This window comes from Taudactylus pleione, unplaced genomic scaffold (genome assembly GCF_031769625.1).
Source record: "Taudactylus pleione unplaced genomic scaffold, aTauple2 ptg000506l, whole genome shotgun sequence".
Taxonomy (NCBI): domain Eukaryota; kingdom Metazoa; phylum Chordata; class Amphibia; order Anura; family Myobatrachidae; genus Taudactylus; species Taudactylus pleione.
The window spans coordinates 936,340-953,719 of record NW_028284908.1 but is presented as its reverse complement, the minus strand read 5'-3'; the positions used below and the strand labels follow the sequence as shown (position 1 = coordinate 953,719).

Genomic DNA, 17,380 nt, shown 5'->3' with positions numbered 1-17,380 from the left:
ATCCAGTCATCGGTCTCTTGCATTGCTATTCAGCATTCTGCATCTCATCCAGTCATCGGTCTCCTGCATTGCTATTCAGCATTCTGCATCTCATCCAGTCATCAGTCCCCTGCATTGCTATTCAGCATTCTGCATCTCATCCAGTCATCAGTCTCCTGCATTGCTATTCAGCATTCTGCATCTCATCCAGTCATCAGTCTCCTGCATTGCTATTCAGCATTCTGCATCTCATTCAGTCATCAGTTTCCTGCATTGTTATTCAGCATTCTGCATCTGATCCAGTCATCAGTCTCCTGCATTGCTATTCAGCATTCTGCATCTCATCCAGTCATCAGTCTCCTGCATTGCTATTCAGCATTCTGCATCTCATTCAGTCATCAGTTTCCTGCATTGTTATTCAGCATTCTGCATCTGATCCAGTCATCAGTCTCCTGCATTGCTATTCAGCATTCTGCATCTGATCCAGTCATTAGTCTCCTGCATTGCTATTCAGCGTTCTGCATCTGAACCAGTCATCAGTCTCCTGCATTGTTATTCAGCGTTCTGCATCTCATCCAGTCATCAGTCTCCTGCATTGTTATTCAGCATTCTGCATCTGATCCAGTCATCAGTCTCCTGCATTGTTATTCAGCATTCTGCATCTGATCCAGTCATCAGTCTCCTGCATTGCTATTCAGCATTCTGCATCTCATCCAGTCATCGGTCTCCGGCATTGCTATTCAGCATTCTGCATCTGATCCAGTCATCAGTCTCCTGCATTGCTATTCAGCATTCTGCATCTGATCCAGTCATCAGTCTCCTGCATTGCTATTCAGCATTCTGCATCTCATCCAGTCATCGGTCTCCTGCATTGCTATTCAGCATTCTGCATCTTATCCAGTCATCGGTCTCTTGCATTGCTATTCAGCATTCTGCATCTCATCCAGTCATCGGTCTCCTGCATTGCTATTCAGCATTCTGCATCTCATCCAGTCATCAGTCCCCTGCATTGCTATTCAGCATTCTGCATCTCATCCAGTCATCAGTCTCCTGCATTGCTATTCAGCATTCTGCATCTCATCCAGTCATCAGTCTCCTGCATTGCTATTCAGCATTCTGCATCTCATTCAGTCATCAGTTTCCTGCATTGTTATTCAGCATTCTGCATCTGATCCAGTCATCAGTCTCCTGCATTGCTATTCAGCATTCTGCATCTGATCCAGTCATTAGTCTCCTGCATTGCTATTCAGCGTTCTGCATCTGAAACAGTCATCAGTCTCCTGCATTGTTATTCAGCGTTCTGCATCTCATCCAGTCATCAGTCTCCTGCATTGTTATTCAGCATTCTGCATCTGATCCAGTCATCAGTCTCCTGCATTGTTATTCAGCATTCTGCATCTGATCCAGTCATCAGTCTCCTGCATTGCTATTCAGCATTCTGCATCTCATCCAGTCATCGGTCTCCTGCATTGCTATTCAGCATTCTGCATCTGATCCAGTCATCAGTCTCCTGCATTGCTATTCAGCATTCTGCATCTGATCCAGTCATCAGTCTCCTGCATTGGTATTCAGCGTTCTGCCTCTCATCCGGTCATCAGTCTCCTGCATTGTTATTCAGCATTCTGCATCTGATGCAGTCATCAGTCTCCTGCATTGTTATTCAGCATTCTGCATCTGATCCAGTCATCAGTCTCCTGCATTGCTATTCAGCATTCTGCATCTCATCCAGTCATCGGTCTCCTGCATTGTTATTTAGCATTCTGCATCTGATCCAGTCATCAGTCCCCTGCATTGTTATTCAGCATTCTGCATCTGATCCAGTCATCAGTCTCCTGCATTGTTATTCAGCAGTCTGCATCTGATCCAGTCATCAGTCTCCTGCATTGTTATTCAGCATTCTGCATCTGATCCAGTCATCAGTCTCCTGCATTGCTATTCAGCATTCTGCATCTGATCCAGTCATCAGTCTCCTGCATTGTTATTCAGCATTCTGCATCAGATCCAGTCATCAGTCTCCTGCATTGTTATTCAGCATTCTGCATCTGATCCAGTCATCAGTCTCCTGCATTGCTATTCAGCATTCTGCATCTGATCCAGTCATCAGTCTCCTGCATTGTTATTCAGCATTCTGCATCTCATCCAGTCATCAGTCTCCTGCATTGGTATTCAGCATTCCGCATCTGATCCAGTCATCAGTCTCCTGCATTGTTATTCAGCATTCTGCATCTCATCCAGTCATCAGTCTCCTGCATTGGTATTCAGCATTCTGCATCTGATCCAGTCATCAGTCTCCTGCATTGCTATTCAGCATTCTGCATCTCATCCAGTCATCAGTCTCCTGCATTGCTATTCAGCATTCTGCATCTGATCCAGTCATCAGTCTCCTGCATTGCTATTCAGCATTCTGCATCTCATCCAGTCATCGGTCTCCTGCATTGTTATTCAGCATTCTGCATCTCATCCAGTCATCACTCTCCTGCATTGTTATTCAGCATTCTGCATCTGATCCAGTCATCAGTCTCCTGCATTGTTATTCAGCATTCTGCATCTGATCCAGTCATCAGTCTCCTGCATTGTTATTCAGCATTCTGCATCTGATCCAGTCATCAGTCTCCTGCATTGCTATTCAGCATTCTGCATCTGATCCAGTCATCAGTCTCCTGCATTGTTATTCAGCATTCTGCATCTCATCCAGTCATCAGTCTCCTGCATTGGTATTTAGCATTCTGCATCTGATCCAGTCATCAGTCTCCTGCATTGTTATTCAGCATTCTGCATCTCATCCAGTCATCAGTCTCCTGCATTGGTATTCAGCATTCTGCATCTGATCCAGTCATCAGTCTCCTGCATTGCTATTCAGCATTCTGCATCTCATCCAGTCATCAGTCTCATGCATTGCTATTCAGCATTCTGCATCTGATCCAGTCAGCGGTCTCCTGCATTCTGCATCTGATCCAGTCAGCGGTCTCCTGCATTGTTATTCAGCATTCTGCATCTGATCCAGTCATCTGATCCAGTCATCAGTTTCCTGCATTGCTATTCAGTAATGACCTTTGAAAAAACCCCTGCAAGAGGGGAGAACCATGTGAAGGTGGTCTCTGGGCAGCTTTTTCAACTCTTGACCAACTACACTGCTGTATTCCTTCTGTTGAACCATTGTTTGGTGATTTGCACTACCTGCATATTTATTACCCACCCGTGTTGCTGAGACACACTGACGGACATTGCTGAGCCTGTTTGTGCGGACCATCATTCCTGCTATCTGTTGCCTCCGCTGGATGGGGGGATTCCCCACAGAGGCGGACTGTCCAGACTTCACCCCTTGCGGCCTGATTGGGAGTCGCTGAGGCGCGAATGGCTCACCATCCTGCAGGACTTCCCTGCTTGTGAGTCATTGGAGTTACGCACAGTACTGCAGTTAGCCGCCGGAGCGGCGCTGGTCACAGGGACCAACATCACACCTTCGTGTTTCTATATGTCTGGGAGCCGCAGGAAAAGTTGGTTCCTAGGGAGTCTTTGGAGCTTTGAGTCCACTGGGACAGGTGAGATACTGGACTGCGGGTTTTGGTCTGGAGACCCCCCGCTATTATAATCACCATACCAAGATTTTGTTAGCTCCACGGCTCCGTAATTTAGGGAGTCACTATACCCAATATCAGCTTTCAACAGAGTGACTATACCTACTTTATAGATTGATATAATTCTGGTTGCCATTAGCAACATATGCTGATTACCATCAAGGCTCTACATAGAGTTTAAAACATCTATCTTTCTTCCTATGATATATTGGAAACAGTGGGTCTCATTCAGACACGCTCGCGAGCGCTGTACGCTCGCAAGCGGGTCGATGTTACCCAAATGCGCATGCGCACGACGGAGGCGCCTCTGTTGTGCACATGCGCGAGACCCGAATAACGACGGGGTAGCCGTCGTTATGGGTCTCGCACCAAAGGGGGCATGCTGTCGATGGTTAGTGACAGCACGCCCCCTTTGGAGGGCATGCTGGGGGCGTAGCTGCCCAGACGGAGGCGTTGCCATGGGAACGCCTACCGTCTGGGTCCGGCCCCACTGACATCACTAGTGATCACTAGTGATGTCAGTGGGAGTGTTTTTGGCTTTGATAGAGGCAAAAGCACTCCAGGGCTTGTGGCAGCGAGACCCTACCACAAGGGTCTCGTTGCAAGCCCGATGGTCGCGATGGTCTTGACCATCGCAACCATCTTTTTGGCCGCTTGCATAAGCTGTGGGTGGTCACACAGGCCGCTCCAATTTTAGGTAGGCTGGCTCTGAATCAGGCCCAGTGTGTGTTTAGATCATTAATGTAACAGTTAATTTCTTTTTTCATTCAATGTGTAATGTTTATATATGTTTTTAGAGTTGAACTGCAGTTTATTTATTCATATGTTCAATAAAATAATAATATATTTATAATTTTCACAGCCTATGTGTTTTATATAGTGATTAGCGCAGACACCTTATTTGTATACAGACAACAATGAAATAGCAGAGAGTTGGCAGGAAAATTAATTTTTCATTTATCTTTACTGAAGCTCAGCATTGCCAAGCACTTATGTAAATGGCGGAAAAGTCACCCCCCACGAAATCAGAACTTTACTTGGTTTATCAACTTAACAATTTTGTGAACTTTACCCTTAAACAGTTCTTACACTTAAATATACAGTATCCTGGAAAATGTTATTTATAAGCAGATTCCCCAGGGGTGGCCTTTGTAGCGGCATTGGCATAACGTTGCAGGCGCAACTGCGGCAAAAGGCACAAGGACGGCCGTGACGGCCTCTAACTCCGAATGTAATACAAACAAGTCTACGCCATTATTAGTGCATTAGAATCCATGAAACAAGAACCACATTGTATTCTGGTCACTTGCGATATGAAATCATATTGTTCAGTTATTGACCATGGACAATGCACCAAAGCAGTGATGGGATTGTAGTACAATCTAATCTCCCAGAGACTCATAGGGATTTTGTTACTGAATATATATTTTTTAATTGCAAAATAATTATTTTAGCTATTAGGGTACATCTTACCTGCATCTCCTGGGAGTCGTAACGAGGACCTTAGAACATCCAGGCTTAGCTGACCTACCTATGGGCTACTGGGAGAACATCCATATTTGGAATAATAATCCCTTTTTATAGATTAATGTTAGATGCTAATTATTTATAGAGAATTTGGTCTTTATCTGGACTGGGGGATGAGATAGATCTAAAAAGAGTTATTATTAATTATTTAGACTCCAATCATCCTTACAGTTAGTAAGTAGTAGGCTGTGCTCCTTGAGCTTTTGATTAAAGAGAACTAATCACAACTTCTCATTTTGTACCGACTTCAAGGAATTTATCTTCAAAATCTACTTAATAGACATAATAAGAGGGGACGAAAGCTACTGGTTATTCTGGGGGTCATTCAGAGTTGACCGCAAGCGCTGAGTGCTCGCAACCGACTCGATGTTGCCCCACTGGGCATGCGCACGACGGAGCCGGCTCCATCGTGCACATGCGCAAGACTCGGCTAGCGACGGACCCTCCGTCACTAGGGGTCTCGCAGCAGACGGGGTGAGCTGTCGATTGTGAGTGACAGCTCGTCCCATTTGGGAGGCGGGCAGGGGGCATGCCTTGCCAAACGGAGGCGTTCCCACCAGAACGCTTGCCGTTTGGGGGCGGCCCCACTGATATAATTGCTGATGTCAGTGAGGAGGAAGCTCCCTGGGGCTTACGAGTGCCGAGACCCAACCTTAGGGTCTGGTTGTAAGCCCCGATGGTCGCGATGGATTTGACCATCGCGACCATCACCCATGTCGATCGCTAGAGCTGTGGGTGTTAACCCACAGCTTAGCGATTGTCAAGGAGGTGGTTGTTAAGGATGCAAGCGGCCACCCTGATTCATTGCGACCGCTTGCAATTAACGACCGCCTCTGAATGAGGTCCTCTATCCCTTAAAGTTGTTGCATATGGAAAAAGAGCTGTACTTAATGACAACTATCTAAAGTAAGCCTCAACTTTAACTGATTAATAGGTTTTTAAGGCAAGCCTGCAATACTAACTCCTATCCAATACTTTTTTTGGACTAAATGGGCCTAATATAACATTAGAATTGGTCTTGCACACAGAACCTCTGCAGTCATAAAATGAATGAATGTTATTTGCTTGTAAACTACACAGATTCTTACATTTATCAACAGGCATGGATGCACAGATTAAATATCTGGGGCCAAATATCACACCTATGTCTGTTTCCTACCATGATTCTGCTTTCACCACACATTCAAGGAAAGGGTTACGTTCAGGTAATGGAGAAACCCATCAGTAGGGATCTAATGGGGTGCATTCAGACCCGCTCGCGAGCAGCAGTACGCTCGCAAGCGGGTCGATGTTCCCCACTGCGCATGCGCACGACGGAGGGAGCTCCGTCGTGCGCATGCGCGAGACCCGGGGATCGACGGGCTTTCCATCGCTCCGGGTCTCGCACCAAAGGGGGCGTGCTGTCGATGTTGATTGACAGCACGCCCCCTTTGGTGGGTGTGCCGGGGGCGTGGCTGCCAGACGGAGGCGTTCCCATGGGAACGCCTACCGTCTGAAGCCGGCCCCACTGACATCACTAGTGATGTCAGGGGGAGTGATTTTGGCTCTGATAGAGCCAAAATCACTCCAGGGCTTGTGGCAGGGAGACCCTACCGCAGGGTCTCCGTCGCAAGTCCGATGGTCGCGATGGTCAAGACCATCGCGACCATCTTTTTGGCCGCTCGCATATGCTGTGTGTGGTCACCCACAGCTATACGAGCGGCCAGGAGGCAGCTCCATTTTCATGGAGGAGGGCCCTGATTCAGAGCGAGCGCTCTGGTCAGAGCGTCCGGCTCTGAATCAGGCCCTAAATACACACAATACTGGCACTCACACAATCAAGGTGCAGTGGATGAAGATGAAGAGCTTCTGAAAAACAAGAATCCAGGGCCGAGCTTTTAGCAATATTAGAATTAACGGAAGTTCCCCTAAGGAGTAACGAATGGCCACACTGAAAGAGCCCGTGTGTCACACACACTGCACCCATTATAGATTTACCACTGCATCCGATACGTAAACTGAGGTATCTACCTTCTAGCTAAGGAATGATCCGGCCATCAGTCCGATCTCTTTTTTTTTCTGTACCAGACATGTATAAATAACTGGTATTTAGTAGACATGTTCTCCCCATGGTTAGCCATAAACCATCAGTGCATATACCATCGACATTTCCCAACTGCACGTCCGCAATGGAAATGGGTCTGTAGAAGCGTATTAGCAGAGGAGAATAAAGTAAGCTGTGAACAATCGGGGCCCGCCATCGATGGTAAACCTATCAACAATTGGTAGAAAACCATTGATGAGTTCTAACTATCGATGGTTGATGGCCAACCCAACTTGAGATAAGGGGCCTGATTCAGACACACTCGCAAGCGGCTGTCCGCTCGCAAGTGGGTCGATGTTGTGCACTACGCATGCGCACGACGGCAGGAGCTCCGTCGTGCGCATGCACCAGACGCGACGAGCGAAGGAAAGTCCTTCGCTCGTTGTGTCTGATCAAAGGGGGCGTGCTGTCGATGTTGATTGACAGCACGCCCCCTTTGGTGGGCGTGCCGGGGGCGTGCCTCCCTGACGGGGGCGTTCCCAAGGGAACGCCTACCGTCAGAAGCCGGCCCCACTGACATCACTAGTGATGTCAGTGGGAGTGATTTTGGCTCTGGAACCGCAGGCTCCGGCTCGCAGTTTCGATGGTCGCGATGGTCACGACCATCGCGGCCATCAAACTGCACGCTCGTATAGGCTGTGGGTGGAGACCCACAGCTATACAAGCGTCCAGGAGGACGCTCCAGAATTATGGAGGGCGGCCCTCATTCAGAGCGTGCGCTCTGCTCAGAGCGTACGGCTCTGAATGAGGGCCAAGGTTTACTGATAATTACATTCTGTTTTCATAGTTCATTTGAAAATACTACATCCTCTATGAGACCTGATTTGCATTAAGATATTAAGGGCCGTATTCAATTAACCGCGATAAGTGCCGTACTTTTCGCATGCCGCACTTTTCCCCGACTTCGCGTGTATTAGCCGCAGAAACTTTTCGTGTGCGCCCCCGCTATTCGCCGTATTCAAGTAGAAAAGGACGTGAAAACGCTTCCCGGCAAAACACAAACAGGCGAAAAGTGCTACCAGTTTAGGGGAAATCAGCCTACCCCCCCCAAAAGATGCACTAATATTGGGGATGTGTATAGATGTCCCAGATTAGCCCCCCTGGAGCTATTTGGGGTACTTACGTGCTTTCAATTGCCTCTATATAGCGTCTTTGCATAAGTGGAGAAGAATAGCATTTAGCATTTTTATTTTGTGAAAATAACTAGTTCCAGTAATTTTGGGGTACATGATAATGGGTGCAAGCATGGTTAAAAAACGCAAAAGTGAAATGTTAAAAAGCATTAAAAACGCACCTTTAGCAAGCACCTGCAATCAAAAAAACACCTCCCCCCTACTTGCAGAGCCCCCAAAACCTTATTTAGCTAGTTTTTAAGTTTGTACCCCAACATTGTACTTTTTTGTCCCCTTTTTCAGAGTGTTTTTTTGGGGTGTTCCTCCTTTTTTTTTTTTTTTTGCGTTTTTTTGACGCAGTTTTCCTTTGGGGGTCTGTCCAAAGGGTGCAGCGTGGTTTTCGCACCTATGCACCCCAAAACCGCAATTCTGCACTTTTTTTTTGCCGGGTATTCATAGGTGAAACTTTTTCGCCTATTACATTGCTATGACTGTCCGCGTACGCGAAAAGTCTTTGCAATTGAATACGGCGGAAAGCTTCCACCTGGCGAAATGTCATCCGCGATACTTTTTCGCAGATTACGGCTTTTCGCCGTTAATTGAATACGGCCCTATGAGGGTAAGGACACAGCATTGCACCATGTAGCAAAATTCAAGCTATTAAAGACTACTGTGCCAAATTATGTATCAAACTTTTACAATTTTGTTTTCTTGGGGCAAATATTTACAGGCCATCCAAGCACTTCATTATAGTGCTATCAATCAATGGGGTAAGTTCATCCATCGTTAGTCTTGCCACTAGAAAAGGCTTTCATTTGTCATTTCAATCAATGCCCTCTGTATAGAACTACTTGTTTGACCCAAGGTCTTAATCCTGAAGTAGTAATAGATTAAGGACCTCATTCAGAGCCGGGCGCTATTTGCGCTCGCTCGTTCAGAAAAAAGGGGTGGCTATTCAAATGAACCGTTCGCTCTTTGCGGTCTGTTCACGCCTCTAGGTCTGAACGAGCGAACCAAACATGCGGTCGTTTTTTGGAAAACTACGCCCCCCGGGCCACTCGCATCCTACATCATGTCCGCTATTTATTAGATTAATCAAGTACATCGACCAGCGTATGAACTGCTCGCTATTCTTGTGGTTGGTTTTTCATACCGCAATCTTGCGAGCAGTTCTGACTATAAAATAACCCAGTGACGTGGTCAATGACGCTGCTGTATTAATTATGCACACCCATAAAACGCCTGTTTAAGCACGCCTGCGATCGGATCTACACTCCCCGTTTTCAAGCACCTTCTCCTGCTACCACCCACATACGCCTCTTTCTGTCACTCAAAATAGCAGGCATTCGTTATTTAGCGAACAAACGAATTTCGGCCGCACTGACTGGTTCGCGCATGCGTATTACGATCCGTACGCATGCGCAGTTGTGCAAACATCGCTCGGAACGAATGAGCGGCCGCTTACGAGCGGCTCTGAATCAGGCCCTAAGTGCAGATTCATTAAGGTGATAGTAGTGTAAAAAATGAGTTGTCACTGGCGCTTAACCTTTGATACACTCACGCGCAGCCGCTGTTAATTGGAAGAAGCGCTGAAAACCTTCACAAAAAAACAGCAGTAAAATGGTGTCAACTGCGCTAGTTCAAGTCTGTACCTTAAAGAACAATGGGCCTGATTCAGACCCACTCGCGAGCGGCTGTCCGCTCGCAAGTGGGTCGATGTTATGGACTGAGCATGCGCACGACGGAGGGAGCTCCGTCGTGCGCATGCGCCAGACGCGACGAGCGAAGGAAAGTCCTTCGCTCGTTGTGTCCGATCAAAGGGGGCGTGCTGTCAATGTTGATTGACAGCACGCCCCCTTTGGTGGGCGTGCCTCCCTGACGGGGGCGTTCCCACGGGAACGCCTCCCGTCAGAAGCCGGCCCACTGACATCACTAGTGATGTCAGTGGGAGTGATTTTGGCTCTGATAGAGCCAAAATCACTCCGGAGCTTACGGTTGAAAACCTCAACCGCAGGCTCCGGCTCGCAATTTCGATGGTCGCGATGGTCTCGACCATCGCGGCCATCACAAAGCACGCTCGTATAGCCTGTGGGTGGTGACCCACAGCTATACGAGCGTCCAGGAGGAGCCCGGCCCTCATTCAGAGCGTGCGCTCTGCTCAGAGCGTACGGCTCTGAATGAGGGCCAATTATCCATACACTCTAACACAGAAAAGTAATCTCTTTAATTACAGCATATAAACACATAAACTTATACATAACAATAAAAACTTAATGAAGCAGAAGTTAAAAGAGCCTTATTAAATTGGATATCCTGTGAGAACGCGTTCATAAAATCGCTATTTATGTGCTGAGTTCCAAGATATTCATATTAATGTGTTAGGAAAACGTACAACAAGTCCCAGTTAGCAAAATGATTTGAAACTGTGTGAAAGCTTTTATCTGGCTGGATGCAAATGAAACAATGGACCTTATTCAGAGGCGGCCGTACAGTCTACGACCGCACGGCCGCCTCGATGTTTTGACAGTGCGCATGCGCACGAGGGACCAGCTCCCTCGTGCGCATGTGTGAGACCCGCTACGACCGACAGCGCCGGTCGTAGCGGATCTCTTTCCAAAGGGGGCGAGCTGTCGATGATGATTGACAGCTCGCCCCGTTTGGAAGGCGGGCCGGGGGGGTGGCAGCCCAAACGGAGGCGTTCCTATGGGAATGCCTGCCGTTTGGGGGAGGCCCCACTGACATCACTAGTGATGTCAGTGGAGAGCTTCCGGCTCAGACAGAGCCAGAAGCTCTCCGGGGCTTACGAGAAGTGAGACCCTACCCTAGGGTCTCGTCGTAAGCCCCGATGGTTGCGATGGTCTCTGACCATCGCGACCATCACCCTAGCGGTCGTTAGATCTGTGGGTGTAAACCCACAGCCTAACGACCGAAACAGAGGCGGGCGGTCAGGATGCAAGCGGCCGCCCAGTTTCTGAGCGACCGCTTGCATCCTCCGACCGCCTCTGAATGAGGCCCAATGTGTAGTTCTGTTTAGTAACACAGGGCCTGATTCAGTACCGATCGCAACTGCGATTACGAACGCAATCGGACGAAGATAGCGTATGCATCACGGTTTGTGTGTGCGAACTAGCTATAACGATTGGGACTATGCAGACCCATCGCGGGGTGATTGACAGGAAATGCCGTTTGTGGATGGTGACGGGGAGAAGGGGGGTCGGGGAAACACAGGTCTCATAGTGTGCGTGGTTGTTAGTAATTTCTAAGTAAGGTCAGAACGTGTGCAAGTGTGCGTGATTGTACCAATGGTTTCACAGTCTTGCTAAACATTACGGATGTGTGCTCAGTAAAGTGGGCGTCCTTATGTTATGCTGGAAGGGCATTGCGATCACAATGGGTTAGCATACTAACGCAGTTGAAATGCTTGCGTAATCGCTATTGCATGCGCAGTTGCTTATGGTAGTGAATTGGGATGTAGTTTGGAAGCTGACGGTCTAAATCCCGACTGCCGGCTTCCAGACGTTCTAATCCCGGCGTGGTACTAATGAAAGGTGTCTAAATCTAGATGCTTGTCATTAACCAGATGCCGGAAGACCGACGCCCGCATCCCGATCGAAGCGATGCTCGGCGCGGACAGCCGCGGCGGGGGGGAGGGTTAGGTTTAGGTCTCCCGGGGGGGACTTAGGGTTAGACACCCCCCCAGGGAGGGATAGGCTAAGGGAAGGAGGGGTTAGGCACCCCCAGGGGAAGATTAGGGTTAGGCACCCCCCCGGGGGACTTAGGTTTAGGTGGCGGGGAAGGTGGGGTTAGGTTTAGGCACTTTGAGGGGGGATTAGGGTTAGGCACTTGGGGGGAGGTAGGGTTAGGCACTTGGGGGGAGGTTAGGGTTAGGCACCCCTAAGGGAGGGTTAGGGCTAGGGGGGGGATAAGGTTAGCGTTACTTACCTTAGGGATGATCAGGATTTTTACCCTTGCTGGGCTGCCGCTGTCAGGATTTGAACCGCCGGACATGCATCCGGTGGTAATACCTACCACACCCAGTGAATTAGCCCCACAGTCTCAAGATGTCACTTTCAGTCATAAATTAACAGATTATGTTTACGATGTGCAGACCTTTGCACATCATAAGCATAATCTGACCGTTGCGTGGAATGAGCCCCGTCAGGTTCCCCCCTGGTATCTGCATATTGTGTGCCTGTTCCTGGAGGGCTTAAGGTGCAGGTGTACCAGACCTGTCTCCAGATATCGGTATTAAGGAAATAAAATGAAATCCACAATACTCACAGACAAGCCCAATAAAAATAAGGGGGTATATACAGGGGAAAAAAAATAAAAAGAGCTATATACGCCTTTGAAAAGTGAACAGCTTAACGCGTTTCAGAGCATGGTGCTCCTTCATCAGGCTACCATCTCGCTCTGCACGTGAGACCCAATTAGTGGGGAACCTGACCGGCATCATTCCACACAACGGTCAGGTGTCTGCACATCCAGCTAGCTGAATTGCGCTATTCATCAGCAGAGGACTTGTCTGGCTCAATACCCACTCCGGCCAGTCCTGTGGAGACCAGTGCTGCACGCTAGCACATCAGGCTACACACGGCACATCTATCCACCACACTGCATTTTTCATCAGCACAGAAAAGTCTTCCATACCCGTCAGAAAAGCATTGGCAACAGAATACATCACTAACAACCGCCCCAGCATTCTGGCCAAGTGCTCAGACACCTGCACAATATACCAGTATACAAGTCAGTGCTTCTTCCCGTTATCTGAAAGCTATTATATCATTTGTTTGCACAATTGCCCTTAAGAGACTATTCTGGGTACACAGGTAAAGATTTTCTGTCCAACCATCCAACTAGTTGATTGGTTGGAATAAAATCTGGTAACGTATGGGAGTAACTGGTGATCAGCAATTTGCTCCTAAATGCCAGAAAACAGATGAAAATGACATCAGACAAGTTTGTTAAATGTTTGATCTAAACAATTTGTTCAAACAACAGTTTTTGTCCATTTTCCGACGTTTGGGAGCAAATTGCTGATCATCAGTTACTCCCATACGTTACCAGATTTTCATTCCAACCAATCGACTAGTTGGATAGTTGGACAGAAAATCTATATGTGTGTCCCCAGCCTAAGGCCCTCATTCAGAGCCGCTCGCTATTTGCGGTCGTTCGTTTTCTAAAAAGGGGTGGTTATTCAAATGAACCGTTCGCACTTTGCGGACTGTTCACGCCTCTAAGTCTGAACGAGCGAGCAAAACATGCGAACGTAAATTTGAAAAATACGCCCCCTGGCCGCTCGCACCATACGTCATGTCCGCTATTTATTAGATTAATCGAGTACATCGACCAGCGTATGAACTGCTCGCTATTCTTGTGGTTGGTTTTTTCAACCACTATTTTGTGAGCAGTTCTGAGTTAAAAAAAACCCAGTGACGTGGTCAATGACGCTGCTGTATTAATTATGCACTCCCTTAAAACGCCCGTTTTGACCTTTAAGCACGCCTGCGATCGGATTTCCACTCCCCGTTTTCAAGCACCTTCCCCTGTTACCACCCACATACGCCTCATTCTGTCACTCAAAATAGCAGGCATTCGCTATTTTGCGAGCACATGAATTTCGACCGCACTGACTGGTTCGCGCATGCGTATAACGATCCGTACGCATGCACAGTTGGGCAAACATCGCTCGGAGCGAACGAGCTGCCGTTTACGAGTGGCTCTGAATCAGGCACTAAGTCTGGGACATAACAATTAACGATATATGTGCAATAGAAGCATAATCTGTGTATTATGATGGAGAGTGACATTTTGAGACTGTGTTACTAAACAGAACTCTACATTGTTTCATTTGAATCCAGCCAGATAAAATCCGCTTTAATCTGGTACATTTTCCTACTTCTATGGAGCTTTTCATCAGTATCCCAAAACATTAATAAGAATATCTAGGAACTCAGCACATCAATAGTGAATTTATGAACTTAGGGCCTGATTCAAAGACGCTCGCAAAAAGCGAGCACTCGCTCTGAATCAGGGCGGGCGCTTGATTTTTTAGATGCGGCCTCTTGGCCGCTCGCATAGCTGTGGGTTACCATCCACAGCTAGTTGCGAGCGGCCATGATGATGGTCGCCATGGTCAAGACCATCGCGACCATCAGGCTAGCGACGAGACCCTTGTGGTAGGGTCTCGTGGCCGCAAGCCCCAGAGAGCTTCTGGCTCAAATAGACCCGGAAGCTCACTCACTGACATCACTGGTGATGTCAGTGAGGCCGCCCACAAACGGCAGTCGTTTGCATGGGAACGCCTCCGTTTGTGAAGCCAACCCCCCGTCACGCCTACAAAATGGGACGAGCTGTTGATCAACATCGACAGCCGCCCCTTTTGTAGTGAGTCCATGGCCAGTGCACACGCCGCGCGTGCGCATTGGGCCACCATCGACCCGCTTGCGCGCACAATGCACTTGCGAGCGGGTCTGAATCAGGCCCTTATTCTCACAGGATATCCAAATTAATAAGGCTCTTTTAACTTCTGCTTTATGAAGTTTTTATTGTTATGTATATGTTTATGTGTTCATATGCTGTAATTAAAGAGATTACTTTTCTATGTTATAGTGTATAGGGGCCCATCCACTACCAGACATGAAAACAACTGCACAATTATGACATTGTAATCGTGCAGTCGTTTGTCAGTCTGTGACGAGCCTGCACTGAGCGAGCAGTCGTTCAGTGCAGGCCAGGCTTGCCTACCCTCCCGATTTGGTCGAGAGCCTCCCGAATATCGGGTGCCGCTCCCGACCCCCCGGAAAGGCAGGCAAGCCTCCCGGCTGCCGCCTACCCCCCCAGACTACTAGTAAAAACCCCCGCTGCCGGGGGGCCCGATGACGCGAATCGCGCTGAATCGCGTCATCGTGGCTCCGCCCCCTGCTTCATAATGCCTTTTTTCCGGCATTGTGAAGAGGGGGCGGGGCCACGATGATGCAATCGTGTGGTAACGCCCCCAAAAAGGCATCATAGCCCGGCCACGCCCCCTACAGAATGCAGACATTCAGCTCCCTCCCGGAAGGAGGGAGCTGAATGTCGGCAAGTATGGTGCAGGCTCATCACTCATCTGCAAACATGCTCATGACCAGCTTGTTTGCACGATGAAAGATGTCTAAACAACCAGCGGTCACGCGCATCGCTGGTCGTTTTAGACAGTTTTGCAAACGATTTGCAAACGATTGAACAATGGTTATCGTTCAATCACTAAACTGAATCGTCTAGTGGATGGGCACCTTATGGATAATAGTTTTTTTAAGAGACAGACTTGCACTAGCGCAGTTAATACCATTTTACTAGGTATAGTAGCGACTTCCGTGTAGGTACCACTCCAAAACGCTAGTAGATGTTGCGGTCCAGGTTGCATTCTATTGGAGCTTTCCGATGATATTGCTGCTCAGAGGTCTGTTAGTGTAGTCTGCAGCTGGTCCATCGGAAACGGAACGCTTTATTAAATGCCCTCCAAATGCAGCATCTACAAAGGCAAAAAGCCAGCAGCAGGAGAGCTCCAATAATAGGCATCCATTTTGCCAGCCAGGAAATGGCCTCCTGTATGTGAGGACATCCTCTCTGGTGGGGGATACTGGGCCTGATTCAGACCCGCTCGCGAGCGCTCGCAAGTGGGTCATTGGTGGCCCAGTGCGCATGCGCACGACGGAGCCGGCTCCGTCGTGCGCATGCGTGAGACCCGGATAGCGACGGGCAAGCCGTCGCTCCAGGTCTTGTACCAAAGGGGCGTGCTGTCGATGTTGAGTGACAGCATGCCCCCTTTGTTGGGCGGGCTGGGGGCGTGGCTGCCCAGATGGAGGCGTTCCCATGGGAACGCCTACCGTCTGGGGCCCGGCCCCACTGACATCACAAGTGATGTCAGTGGGAGTGCTTTCGGCTCCGTTTGAGCCGAAAGCACTCGAGGGCTTGCAGCAATGAGACCCTACCACAAGGGTCTCATCGCAAGCCCGATGGTCGCGATGGTCTTGACCATCGCGACCATCTTCCTGCCCGCTCGCTATAGCTGTGGGTGGTCACCCGCAGCTATGCAAGCGGCCAGGAGGCCGTTAAAAAAAATAAATAGCCCGGTCCTGATTCAGAGCGAGCGCTCTGTCAGAGCGTCCAGCTCTGAATCAGGGCCACTGTACCTTGTAAATCAGAGCCTCTTTAGCTAGTGCACGCTATGTTTTGGGACCAGACAGGCAGAAAATAATGTGGTTTATTTTATTGTCTCTTACATTGCTACACAAAGCTTCATTTAACCACTTAACTGACAATTTTGTTTTCATATGTAGACACAAAAACAGAGAAGAAAGGCTCTTTGTTGGGGCACTCTTATGAAATAACATGTTTCAAATTTTACATAAAAATTAACTTTTATTATGCTTGCATAAAACAAGAGAGGTACACTTACATAAATATAAATACACACATACATGAAACAAAAACTCGGATATAACAACTATCATCCAAGTTAATAGGCGAAAATAATAGAATAAATCCAATCTGCATTTCACAAAATGAGATGCATATGATCTTTTCTTCAATCCATAAATTTTTTTACAAAAAGTTCATACAATATCTGTGCCAAGTGTTTATCCTATTCTTCCGAATGGGAATTAACCTACGGCACCTGGTATTCCTAGGAGGTCTCCCATCCAAGTACTGGCCAGACCTATTACTGTATCGCTTCCAAGATCAGACGAGATTGGGCAGATTCAGATAAGTATGGCTGTAGGTATATATCATTCGGTAAAGGTAGAGGTCCCCTTACACATGGTTTCCACAGTTTGATATGAAAAAATGTAGGACTATCACTCACTGGAGAGTCCGATTAGTAGTACACACATATGTTGAGTAAAGTAATGCATGTGCATACCTTATTCTTGGAATAGAAGAATGTCATAAAGTAACATGCATACCGATGGGCAGTGGGTCCCCAGTTTGGTCCACCCCCCTCCCCATGTGTCACTATGAGGTCTAGTTACTAAGCAGTGTTAGGAGACAGAGTGAAAAGTGATAAGGTACCAGCCAATCAGCTCCTAACTGTCATCTCACAGGCTGTGTTTGAAAGA

General features: G+C 48.0%; 1 pseudogene; it reads right to left on the bottom strand.

Annotated features, from left to right (window-relative positions):
• Positions 1 to 16,926: 16,926 nt before the first annotated feature.
• On the bottom strand, positions 16,927 to 17,045 carry LOC148501694 (5S ribosomal RNA; annotated as a pseudogene).
• Between the last annotated feature and the right edge of the window lie 335 nt (positions 17,046 to 17,380).